Raw genomic sequence first — 13,510 nt, forward strand, 5'->3', positions numbered from 1 at the left:
CTCCTCTTTATCCACCTTAATACATCATAGATTATTCATAATATTTTGTATAATTAATATAAATATGCAAAGTAACTAAAGCTATAAAAATAGAGAAGTAAAAAGTAAAATAGACAAGTAGGAGAAAATAAAAATTCTCAATTAAAAGTACCTTACAGTTGTATTGAAGGCATAGTTACTTTCCACGGCTGATAAAATGCAATGATATTTACGTGTAGCAAGCCTAAACATTAATTCCCGAAACGTTTCTATCGGTCAGCAGCTCGGACACACGGCTGTCCACGCTGACGTACCGTCACCTGTTGGGACGCAGCGTCTCTGGTTCTGGCTCTGGCCACGGGGAACAGTGACGGGACAGCTCGCTTCAACGCAGCCTAATAACCCCTGAAAATGATATCCATCTTGCAAATGTATCCATCGATGCAGTCATCTCAACCATTGAATACAGCAACAGGAAATAATACTCTGTATGTACTCTAAATAACACAAGAATTCTTAAAGTGACCATATTATGAAAAAATATTTCTTTGGGGAATTGGGGTGTTATTTTGTGTCTCTGGTGCTTCCACACGCATACAAACTTTGAAAAAAATCCATCCATGCTGTTCTGAGTGAGATCTGGTTTCTGAATGTGTCCTGCCTTCAGTCTCCTGGTGAGCTGGTCAAAGTCTGCACGGCTTTCTACGTCATTGGCCGAAACGAGGGGGATAGGGGGCTAACCGTTAGCATGCTAGCGCTAGCATGTTAGCTCGTTCTCAATGGCAAAACACTGCTACAACACACACAAATTCCCCCTAATCTACAAAATAAATTGTATAGAACTACTTCCATGTCCCTGTCTTGCAGGTATTCCACACAAAGTGTGAAGTGTGTCCTCGTTTAGAAGAAGTCTCCCGGCTAATCCTGCCTTGTACTGACTGCAGTTAGAGAAACCGCTAGCTAGCTGATATGATCCTTACCTAGCTACTGAGCATGTGCGACTCCCAACAAAGATGTTACAGAAGTGAGATGTCTCACTCTGTAGCTAAAACAGAGAGCTCAACACACAGGGTGAAAAGAGGAGCTGCAGCAATGTGCAGTACAACAAAAATATGGTGTTTTTTGAAAATTAAACCTATTCTGATACAACTTCCAATTACAATTATGAACCTGAAAATGAGCATAATATGGCAGGGATTAAAGTTCTCCGTTGCTAGACAGATTTCCGTCAATTTGATTTTAGAAATGCCATATCTGAGATCGATGCAGATCCGATGAGAAAAAAATTAAAAGTTTTGAATAACGTTCACAAAGTTACACATTTCGTTTACAAAGTTCTTAAATGATGTCTGAACTAATTACCGTAACGTCCTAAATAAATGCTTTGTGTGTGACTTTACAATTTACTCCGTGTGACCATAGACAGTATATAAGCGTGTGACTGGGATGTAAGGTACTGTTTTATCTTAAATCCGTGGACATGGTGGTGAGAAGGCTCTGGCCCTAAAACATCCACGCTCGGGCGCAGATCAATCAGTTGTCAAGAAAGAAAACAAAACGTCTCGCGCCATGCTACTAACAAGCTAACGTTAGCTTGTCGGTTAGAATGGGCAAGTGTCTGAAGGTCTGGCCAGAGATGTGGACCAGCTGGCGGACGAGGCTGAGGGAAGTGGGGCTGAGGTTAGCACACCAAGCGGATCGGCGTGCGAGTCAGTCTAGAGCTAATGAAACGGGGGAGGTGGAAGACCCGCCTGCCGGTTCCTGATCAGGAACGGCCAACTCTTTATTCCCGCTGCAGCAGCCTTTAGACGCATAAGCAGGACAGGATGAAACAATCACTGAAGCAATTGGCATTTACATTGGCATATTATATTACATTATATTGTCTTATCTAGCCATGGTGGAACTAATTGTGACACCTCCATAATGCACACATTTTATTTTTATCAATCTTTTTTATCAATTTATTTTGTTTTTTTTCATAGCATAAGAGCAATTCTTGCAACAAATACTTTATTATTTGATGTTATTAGATTACTAACACGCCTTACAAAGCTATTGTGAACTAAATATAATTGTTGAGTATTATAATAAAATGTCATGACCTGGTAAATCATTCTTTTCTCAGGCCTAAAATCCACACTGATTTTTCATTATATGGCTGTGGAGTTGGCATTCAATTCCATCCTAGGTGGTATTATAAAGGTCTTAAAAAGTCTTAAATTTAACTTGAAGAATCCTGAGGGTACCCTACCGACATGTCCACAATCTTTCACAATTTGCAAAGGAATTTGAGCGTGTTAACATAAAATAATAATAATAATAATAATACAATCATGCAATAGACCTATTTTGTTGTGTAAGAGGGTAAATCGTGTTTGTGCTGTGACGCACAGACAGCCTATATAGCCTATTTTGGTTTCTCTTTTAATGACAGTAGGTTATGATTGTATGTTGACATAAAATAATCATGAGATTAAAATAGTCAATTTATAACTTTGATATAAAATATTATTAATTTATAGCACAAAACCCGGAACCAGTTTCCTCGCATATTAGCGTCATGATTCCTGATCAGGAACCGGCAGGCGGGTCTTCCACCTCCCCCGTTTCATTAGCTCTAGACTGACTCGCACGCCAATCCGCTTGTTGTGCTAACCTCAGCCCCACTGCCCTCAGCCTCGTCCGACAGCTGGTCCACATCTCTGGCCAGACCTTCAGACACTTGCCCATTCTAACCGACGAGCTAACGTTAGAATTACAATATAAAGAAAGAGGAAGGTTACATCTGGCCGAAAAGAATAAAATCCGGTGGAATTTCCAGCAGCAACGGAGCAATCCCAGAAGTGGAACGTCGTGGATATAGACTACCTTAAACTAAACTGTATGGTTAACATAGTGGCTCCCATACCTACAACTGTTAAATTCAAAATAGGCCAATATATATGTATAATATGCAGGATTCGTATTACTGTATATTTTCAGACATTTGAATTTTTGAAAAAAAAGAAACTTTCATAAACATTATTTTTCAACATAATGTGTCGGCCCCCCTACACTATCTCTAAGTACCCCCTAGGGGTCACGGACCCCCTGTTGAATATCTCTGGTCTAAAACATTGCCAGCGAAACAAAAAGTGTATTTCCTACCTCCGAGACGTTATCTCCAATGTTATGTCCTGCGTGGGAGATAATGACTAAGAGTTTCTCTCCTATGTAGGAGATATTATTGCATATGTAGGAGATCATATCTAAGAGCTTATTTCCTACATATGAGATATTATTTCCTATGTGATAAACTTTGGCATGATTAGGTTTTGAGAGAAAGACACAAGATACAAAGTTCAGCCAAATGCAGCATCAACAAAAAACGTTTTACCTTCTCAGTTAACTACAAATGTCCACTGTAAAACATAATGGAATCATACAGTGGCACCCGCGGGATTCTTTTTCGTTAGCGGTACAACACCTTTAAACTCTGATTAGCTTACATATGCACATATTTTAAATACCAGCCAACAGGCCGGGTTTACACAAACATCATATATAAATGCATGCATCTCATGAACTAATATTTGCAGAAGAATCATGCAGAAGGCCAAATATTTGTTTTGCACCTCGCCTCTCAGGGCTTCCATAAGAACCTCTCCAAACTAGATGGCCCAATATTTTTTAACTTTTGGCTAATTACAGTTTATGGGCCGTATTGTTACTTCCAGCAACAGTAACTACAACTGAAAGAAAGTGAATAAATATGTTATAACATGAGTTTTCTGCTGTCTCCTGGGGCAGCATCAAGAGTGCTGTTCTACGTGTAGACAGAAGAGGGCGCTCCAATGTCGAGTAAAAAAACTAAACGTGCACTGCAGCTCATACATACAACTTAATTTGAAACAGACATATAGCAGGTCATCTGCCACCTATTACAAAAACTACATTTAGTCCTTTTAGAAATGTATTTATCAAAATATCGCAACAAAACTGAATTACGAGATAGCTCCTATGTTAGGCTACTATATTTCTATTGAGACCTTGTCAAAGGCTACTGTTTTTGTCCTCTATGTTACAAAGCCTCGAACAGCTAATACAAGCGCCGGACCTATATCTGTTTACTAGACATCTTAATCAAAGTCCTCTGTATTTACCCTAACTGTATACACACTCACCGCTTCAATCTCTGTCCCACCCAGCTACTGCCCTTCGGTATTTTCTGATTGGACGGGCGTCCTGCCAGTCATAGGACGGGCCCGTTATGCGCCCTTCTCTTGCTTCTTAAAAGCTCGGGATTCTGAAATGTCAGCACAATCAAGTGTTTTAATAAAAGCAACACATTACCAAACCAAAGTAACAAAGTTTATTCAAAAAAGCAGAATTGTTGTTTTTTTTGAGAACATATAAAGTTACACAAGGAGATATTTAACAAGACTAGTTCTTGTCACATAGAATACAATAACCTACTGTAGGCTGCAGTTTAGATAAACCAGCTAACACTGGAATAAACCACTGTCGTGACTTTTGTGTCCTCTGTCCTTTAATTGTCACATACGGCAGCTCGGCTAATGAGATTAATGCGGACTTTGCTGGTCTTATATTCCTCGGATAAATCTTCTGTGTAAGGTACAACGTCTTTGCTTGGTCGTATATATCTATGGGTTAGTCGCGTAGGCTGTGTACTCCTGCCTTTTCCTGATATGTCCGACAGCTCTTGAAGGCAGCAGCAGATTCATTGTGGCCCTGCAGAGCAAAGCGCCATCACACGCAGCGGCCACGACGAGCAGCGGGCAGGGCGACACCAGGTCACCACGGCGGCTCCACCACGCTCTTCATTACCGACACATCCCTCCATCATAAAGGTTATGGATTACTCTGCTGCGGATTATTAGAAGCGTTTCAAACTGGTAAGAAACACTGTTTTTTTTCTTACAATTTGACTCATCATTCCGGCTCGCTTTTATCCCTGAAGCGGAATGATTTACTTTGATTTTCCAGGTATTTTTTTACGACTATTATTGACATTTGTTGAACGCACGTTAAATGTGCTTAGCCTGTTAGCTAGCTAGCTAACTCTTTCTCCTGCTCCTCTATGTGGAAAAGCTGTCAGGGTGACGCGTCGGCTGTGTTGAATGCGTTACCCGGTGTCTAGAAGTGAATTATAACGGACACAGCAGCAGCAGCAGCAGCAGCACATGTCGAGCCTGTAACTAGAGTAAAATAACGGCACCCAAAGCTAATTCGCGTTAGACAAGTAGGTTATCCACGGTCAACGGCAAAGCAGAAGGAACAGCATACATTGTGTTCGTCAGTGTTATCACACTGAGCCCTCAAAGCATCCTGGGTGAAGTTCCTCGGCTCGCTTGTTTACCACGATGGTCAGCATCAGCATCTCCTTTTGGTGCTTAGTGGAGTCAGATGAAGGACACAGCCTCTCCTGATGGACAGTGGCCCCTCTCATCTGGGATGCATTTACAGTCGAATGCTTGCCGTGGGGAAACCACAGTGCCCAGTTAACTTTTGCATTCCAACACATAACGTAAGAAGGTGCCCGGGGAAAGTATGTTGGCATCACTTTTTAGAACCATCTCCCCAAGCTGCTGTATCTTTCCTGATGTTTGGATGTAATTCTTGGAGGATAACACAGGAGATACAGAGGAGATATAATTCAGGTGTATAAGCTTGTACATGGAATATATGATGTAATGGGAGCGTGCCTATGTTCCCACAGCCCTATGTTTTTTTGTTTTTTTTTCAAAATTAGGCCCTATGTTCCCACATTTCATTTAATAAATTTGTATCAGATTTTATCCCCCTTTCTCCCAATTTGGTAGCCAATTACACCTCACCTATTATCCAGTAGCAATGGACTACAGATGGAATGTAACCCTAACCCTAACATAGGGCCTAATTTAAAGAAAAATCATAGAAATGTGGGACCATTGGGCTGTGGGAACATAGGGCTGACCCCGATGTAATGGTTGAGCCCATCTCTCAGTTTTGGAGCAATAGGAATGATTTACGAGGGAATTATTTAAAGCTTGACCCCGGAACATGCATTAATAAAAAAAGAGAACGAATTTCTTCACACTTTGTGCGGTAAAAGCATGGAACGAGCTTCCGTTCCCCTTCAGTTAACTTTTTCAAGAGTAGGTTGGATACATTGTTTCTGTCAAAAGATGTGACGCACAACTGTAACGCTTGTTTGAAATTGATGTAACTTATTTATGAAATGAAAGTACAATGAACGTGATTTATGAAATCAATGATCTTCAGGTTTGTTCATATCATTTTTGTGTTGTTTGAGGAGTAGAGGATTTTCAATAAATTTCAATAAAATAACATGGTGGTTAACACCTGTATCCACTTTCATTTCATGTATTTACTAGCACATGAAGACAGAAAACGGCAATATTAGTAACACAATATGCAAAGGAGGCCAAATACCTAAAAGGCTTATCAAGGGTCTCCCATACGCTAACTGAAAACGTAATTTCAAATACAACTAATACGTTTCAAAACATAATCATTTTCCCTTTTTTTAAATGACAGTAAAATAAAAATTAATCTAAATAAAAAATATTAACATAGATTAGTAACTCCACGAAAATGAAATAAAAGAACAAAGACTAAACCTTACCTATATGCCAGATCTGGGATTATCTGAGATGGTGTTTTATGAACAGGGACTGACTGGGCACTAAATAATGTTGGTCCTAAATACTTTACAGAAAGTAGACTGAGGCAGGTTTTAACAAGGGGGAATATGAAACTATGTATTCTTCAAGTCATACTTTATTAATCCCGCTAGGGAAATTACAATGTTTTCACTCTGTTGTTAGAATACACATTACACACAGGCAACCAGTACCCTCAGTAGACACACACGCACTAAAGGAGAGACGGCAGAGGGAGGGGGCTGCAGCTGTCGGTGGACAGGCACCCCGAGCCGAAGGGGGGGGTTCGGCACCTCGCTCAAGAGCACCTTGGCAGTAGAGCTGGGCAATATATCGATATGAGACTAGATATCGTCTTAGGTTTTGGATATCGTGATATGACATAAGTATTGTCTTTTCCTGGTTGTAAAGGCAGCATTCCAGTAAAGTGATGTACTTTTCTGAACTTACCAGACTGTTGTTCTATTATTGGCCTTTAACCACTCTGGGCTAGATTTATCAAGCCGTTTGCGCCTGTTTCCAAACCTGTTTAATTGGTCGCAAAGACGGACGTAACCGATGCGGGCTATTTACTAACAGGGGTACTTGGGTAAAATCCCAGATTGTCCTCCACATGAGCGAGAAGAGACAAGTTGCGCTTTCAATATGCGTTCATGGGAGGGTCGTGGGGAAAGTGGGAGTTCCACCCAAAAAGGTGGGAGGATAAGCACAAAGTGCGCCTAATTATATATTCTGTGGTATTTACAAAGGCTGTCAGTAAGAGCGCGTCTCTATTCCGCCTCTTAAAAGCAGGTCTGAACCAGCCGCAGTCGAGTTTCCTCGTAGACCTTTATGCCGCTGGTGAAATGGCAACAGTAATCTGAGCAAGACGAAGACATAGGCGAGGCTGAAAATGTTTTTAACACAAGAATCACACTTTGTCAGTGAACACAACATCATTTAGCGTTACAGATCAAGCAGCCGTGCAATATTAGAGCTACTGGAAGAAATCAAAGATGACATTGAATCTCCCACTCAGTGTTCACATCCCATTCCAGCAGTTGTTAAACTCCTCGCTACGTTACAAATATCGGCAGCAGGATCATTTCAAACAGTCATACACTCAGCCGTATCATAGCACAAGTACCGCTTTGCTACAGCGCAATTTACGGTCTAGTGGGCGGAGAAAGACGCTGATTGGCTGATGGGTGTCAGGGTTGATAAATACTACGCAAAATGTGGAAGCATAGCATGCGCTATTACCCAACTCGCATAAACAGACAGCGCAAACAGCGCTAGTGTTAGTAAATTAGGCCCTTAGTTATTATATCCATATTACTGATGATTATTTATCTAAACTCTCATTGTGTAAATATTTTGCGAAAGCACCAATAGTCAACACTACAATGTCGTTGCGGTATCGATATCGAGGTATTTGGTCAAAAATATCGTGATATTTGATTTTCTTCATATTGCCCAGCCCTACTTGGCAGTGGCCGGGAGGTGAACTGGCACCTCTCAAGTTTTCAGTGGCCACCACCATACTTTTGTCCATATGGAGGCTTGAACGGCTACCCTCCGGTTCCCAACTAAGCTGCCGCCCCACATTGCGCTGTGCTGCGGATATGAAGACCCTCCTAATATGAGGGCCTCCTCCTCGTGTGAAGTGAAGTTTCTCCCTCCTTTGCTTTGGTAATTGGGGTTAATTGCTCTCGTCACCTCTCTCACCTTTAAAAACAATGACGGGCGTCCCTCCAGCCATTTCTTCGGCCCATTAATCCCGGCCAAGTCTGAACCAGGGTCATCTGTTCCACGCGTCGTGTCCCGCAGGATTAGTGTCATTTATTGATATTGCCATTAGCTTCCCAACAGCTTCTCTCTTACATCAGCATTCCCCCTCTTAAGAAGGGTTTCTTAATGAAGCGGCTTCTATTTGCAACACGCGACGGACAGCAAGACGTGTACTGAATTTATTTTAGGTGGCTCTCGGGGGGGGACTGCAGAACAAACTGGAAGGGAGTTTTTAATTCCCCTGCTTTCGTTTGCTGTAGAAGTACTATTATACCTATTTTCAGGAAGCCAGCTTCCTTGGATTTTGAGCAGTGCCAGTGGCTAGCAGACCAGACCAGGCTGCTGAGGTCTGGTGCTGCAGGTCTGAATCAAGGCTCATCAATTTAACAAATCCAGTCAGCATTAATCCTACCACATCAGAAAACGACAGATATCAAATAAAACATCTTTGCGTCCATGTTTGTGTTAAATCTGCTATTTTTCCAGTGAAGTTCTGTATTGCAGATGTCCCCACGTCTGTCGGACTCGTGGCTTTTTGCAGGAACCCCCCCCCACCCACTGCTCGTGTTAGGGTGAGTTATGAGTTGCGGCCTGCTCTTTTCTTTATTCTCGGCTCTGTATAATAGGACGAGGCACGCTCGGTATCACTGATGAACGTCTCTTGTGTTTAGCGTGAAGGCCCAGTTAGACGGACATCTATAAACAGCTTCTCATCCTCTTACACCGTGGTGAGGTGCCTGCAACAACAACCCCCCCCCCCCCCCGTCACTGACTGACACACAGGCTACTTGCTGTTGGCAGAATCAGGCCGGTTATCACACAGAGGTGAGGAGGTTAGACAGTGGACCACATGAAGTGAATGCAGCAGTAGAGGTGTACCAGTTGCTCTCGTGATTTAGTCCTAATAATACAAAGGGTATGTTTTAGGCACAGACCGAATTGCATCTAAAGTATTGAGTATCAAAAAATGCCTCGTCATTGGTGTTGGCGTTCTAACCTCCGGTGGATTTGTGAGGACTATGGTTAACTGCTCCTCAGATCTCTGCAGGGTAAATCCAGACAGCTAGCTAGACTATCTGTCCAATCTGAGTTTTCTGTTGCACGACAAAAACTACTTTTGAACGTACACATGTTCCACCAAAACAAGTTCCTTCCTGAGACTGTTTTGCAGAGGCGCCATGGCTCCGTGCGATTGACGATTGTGATTGGTTTAAAGGAACGCCAATAAACCAGAGCACTTTTTTTTTGTTTTCCATCCCGGAATGCTATGTGGACTAGCCAGACCCTCCTCCACAGCGCTGTGGAGGAAGGTGGAAAGCTCAATGTTTCAGTTCAAAAACAGTGTGCTGCTTATTAAATCAGAGCCAGGGGTTTTCACATGAATAAATGTAGCCCCCTCAGCTGTCCCATTGGTCCAAGTTGGAGAAAAGTGCAGTAGTTTGATGACATCACGTGGGGGGCACGCGGTGGGTCAGCTGACCCTGGCTCAGTCAGCTGCTCGGCCTCACGTCCTGAACCTCTGCGGTCAGGACGGCATCGTAAACAGTGTGGCCCTTTGTGTCGCGCTGCCACAGCAGAGGGGGTGAAACGTGGCGTGGAGTCGTGACGCGCACTCGCAGGCTCAGATGAAGTGACTGTTACAGTCAATGGGACGGAGGCGGTGGAGACGTACGCTGCAGATCATGTGATCCCTCCAGCATCTGCACATCACAACCGCTACCTTTTCTTTTCACTCTGCTAATTAAAAAAAAAAAAAAAAAGGTTTCACTGCCGATCTGTCAGCTTCATTTAAAAAAAAAATACAAATAAATGGAATGTTTGCGAACCAGGCATAAGCCTTTGCTGCGGCGATATCAAGGGAGGAAATGATGCGTGAAAGCGATACACTTGTATGAAAGCGTGTGAAAATGGGGCCCGTGGAGATGTCCGTCTTGGGGGGGGGGGGTTTCTTCCAAAGGGATTCAATTAGCAGCAGTTGTTTTGTCTTGCTTGGAGAAGCAGGAGCAGCAGATCCTATCCAGCTGATCCCTTATCAGCCCACCACTTCCACCTGCCACAGCTCGTCTCTGTGTGTGCTTACGCGCGCATCAGCTCCAAAATTATGCAAATTCAGTTACTGGTCGTCAAGTGGCTTCATTTCCTCCGAAGAGAATCACAGTTGCTCATTTACATGTGGAGCACAGGCGAGGCACGAGAGCGCCAGCGAGCGTGGCTGTCTCTCATCTCCTGCTCAACAGTTTGTTTTTTTTTCTCCATTTTTAATCTTCCCCCCGTGTTTTTCTAAATCTCTCCAATTCCATTATAGCTCTCAGGTCCGTTTAGCCTTCATTCAGAAGTTCAAGAGTGCACTGGAGCGGCTCGGTCTATATTTAAAAACGTACCACTGAATAAATCGAGCAAAACTCTTTTAATTCTGCCAGCCATCACCCAACCCCGAAGGTTTAAGTACTGCTGCTGAAGCAGTGGAAGGACTATGGTAGGTTCCTATAACAGGTTTCCTCCATTCAGGCTTTTCCCTACCATCATACGGCTTAGGTGCAGCACCCTAGCCGTTCTTTTTGGCACCCGTTTTACTGGACGATAAATTGTCTCAGAAATGATCACGATAAACGATAATATTGTTGTTCTGAGACCATTTTCATTTAATGTAATGATAATGGCATATAATAATGCAGGTACACCTTTTCAAAGATCAATACACGTTTATTTCTGAAGAATATTTAACACTGGAACTGGAAGACATTTTAAATATCCACAGTTAATTAACAAACCAAATAAAATGGACTCTCAGTCGCAATAAAAAAATGCACTGGAATAAAAACCAAACACAATCAAAACCAATATCTAAAATGGAATTTTTTCCGGCCGCGATCATTTCCCTTTAAAAATGATCAAGGTCATTTGTATTTATCATGCAATTAATTGATTTATTGCATATTGCAACAGGCCTAAAAACCAATGCAAGCATCAAAACTAACCTCTGTCCGAAATACTCCGATCTAATGCTCGGAGCTTGGTCTCCACTGGACTTCTTTAGAAAGCTTTTTGTGTTATTTATTCCCTATCTGCTCTAGTTTTCACCATCGTTTGAGCCACAGATACGGTGATAAGAATGCTCCAAGAGAATGTGAAATTGAGGAATTATTTCTATTGAAAAACATCCCATTTTCTGAGGGAGGACCCATAAACCCCTCCGCCAAATATTCACACTCAAGCCTTTGACAATCCCAGGGGGAAAGCCTGGGATTGTCTGAGAGATCCACGGCACCGTGTGGTGGTTGGAGAAGCAGCGGAGAGAGAGGCTACTGACTCCATGCGTTATACTCTCTAAGACTCTAAGATTATATTTTGTGTATATGTTTAAGCACATAGGCCTACTATATGTTCTGCTGACACTTTTACAAAGCGTGCTGTCGTTTTTATATTTTTGAAATACCTTTGTCCATCTCGCAATTATCAGATGTCATTTTTAGAGCATCGACTAGACATTCTTTTTTATTAAAAGTCTCAATTATTCTTTTGATTAAGTAAGGGATAATCACCGAGAGGCAGGGCAATAACAGTTTGATATGCCCGGCTTGTGGATGGCTTACGGTAACCTTCCACAAGCCAATCAGAATCAAGCATTCTTAAATGAAGTAGAATAAGCGTTTGAAATGCCCTTTGCGTCTTCACGTTCTTCATTTTGTCTCACCAAAAAGTCCAAATTCCTTCAAGCAAAGAAAAGCAGCGCATTTTTCTTCTTGATACATTTCTTAAACAATCAATCATTTGAAATTGTTGTCGATGATCAATTATTTTTGCTAATTGTTTTTAGCTCTAGTGATCACCCCGATCGAGATAGACGATCACGAAAAAGATCCAGTGTCTGCAAGTTGATTTTGGGAATGAATTTAGAGAGACGAGAAAACCCATTCAAACACAACAGCGTGCTTTTGAAAATGGCTGACAGTAATGTAGAATATATAGAGTAGTAAATGGGATAAAGAGTGTGGAAACACAGGTGTGTAAGTGTGTGTGTGTGTGTGTATACTGTGCTGTATATCCATGCTGCCACACTGTATGGACCAATGTGAAATCATGACTTCACGTAAACATACACGCCACTTTCCTAAAGCCAAATGGCGTGTTATCTATGCGCATTTTGAGCTGTCCACGCAAGGAAATTGCCGTGTATGTTTACGCAAAGTCATGATGTCACGTTGGTGTCTGAGGTTTTTACCAACTGAGCGTTGCTCTCCCCGTGCTGCCGCATCTCTTTTTTTATTGTTTCGTTGTTGAGAAGCGAGACACAGGAACTTTACTTGGGGGTTTGAAGAGCTGCAGCATTTATTCAGAGGAGAGCTGAAACCTACGCTGTACATTTACGACCACTTAACAAGTAAACTGCTGATTTATTGTCTGCTCTGGTAGCCGACAGCTGTCTGCTCTGAGCACATCCACCGTCACACACACTCTCATGTACACGCTAAGCTCTGAGCTGTTCTTAAAGGAGCTTCGCCGTTCTTACAACACGACGACGGCCTGCCAGAGCTTCCTGTATTTGGTCTGAAAGTCCCAACCTTCCAAAAAATGCTTTCACACTGGAAACGAACCGGACCATGGTACAGCTTGATCTGGACCGAGACCACCTTTTATGGTCAGAGCAAATTTCGGCTGTTTGGTCCGGTTTTCAAACTGAAAAGTCCGAAAGTCCAGACCAAACGAGGTAGGTGTGAAAGCCCCCTATTAGCATAGACTCATGTTACAGTGATGTCCAACCGTCCCATTCTCAGAGGCAGCTGTAACTCACTCACAGGAGCTTCAGTGGACCAGCATGCAATGCAGCACCGCTCGCAGGTTTTCCGATGTATTACTGATCGTGTGTGAAAAGCATAGCGTCCTACAATGGCTTTTTGTGTTTGTAGAATTTAGCAAAGCGCATGACAGCCTTTGGTGTCTCACTACTGTTGCTTTCTTTTCCTCAGAGAGTAGGGTTTCATCAGTATTCTGGGTAAGGCTTAGCCTGACAAGCCATACCCACATCCAGATGTGGTTGTTTTTCAAATTCTCTCTCTCATAGCCCACCAGAGCAACACTAGCTGATAGTTCTT

General features: G+C 42.5%; 1 protein-coding gene across 3 annotated transcripts in view; it reads left to right on the forward strand.

Annotated features, from left to right (window-relative positions):
• Positions 1-4,644: 4,644 nt before the first annotated feature.
• The window catches only part of fynb (FYN proto-oncogene, Src family tyrosine kinase b), a 98,639-nt gene continuing 89,773 nt past the window's right edge, over positions 4,645-13,510 (forward strand). For 2 of the 3 annotated variants that reach the window (XM_028604527.1, XM_028604528.1), the window contains exon 1: positions 4,645-4,877. The gene's annotated coding sequence lies outside the window, so the exon portion shown is untranslated. The remainder of the gene's footprint in view (positions 4,878-13,510) is intronic. The other variant, XM_028604529.1, reaches the window with a different exon arrangement.

Source organism: Perca flavescens, chromosome 18, assembly GCF_004354835.1.
Source record: "Perca flavescens isolate YP-PL-M2 chromosome 18, PFLA_1.0, whole genome shotgun sequence".
NCBI lineage: Eukaryota > Metazoa > Chordata > Actinopteri > Perciformes > Percidae > Perca > Perca flavescens.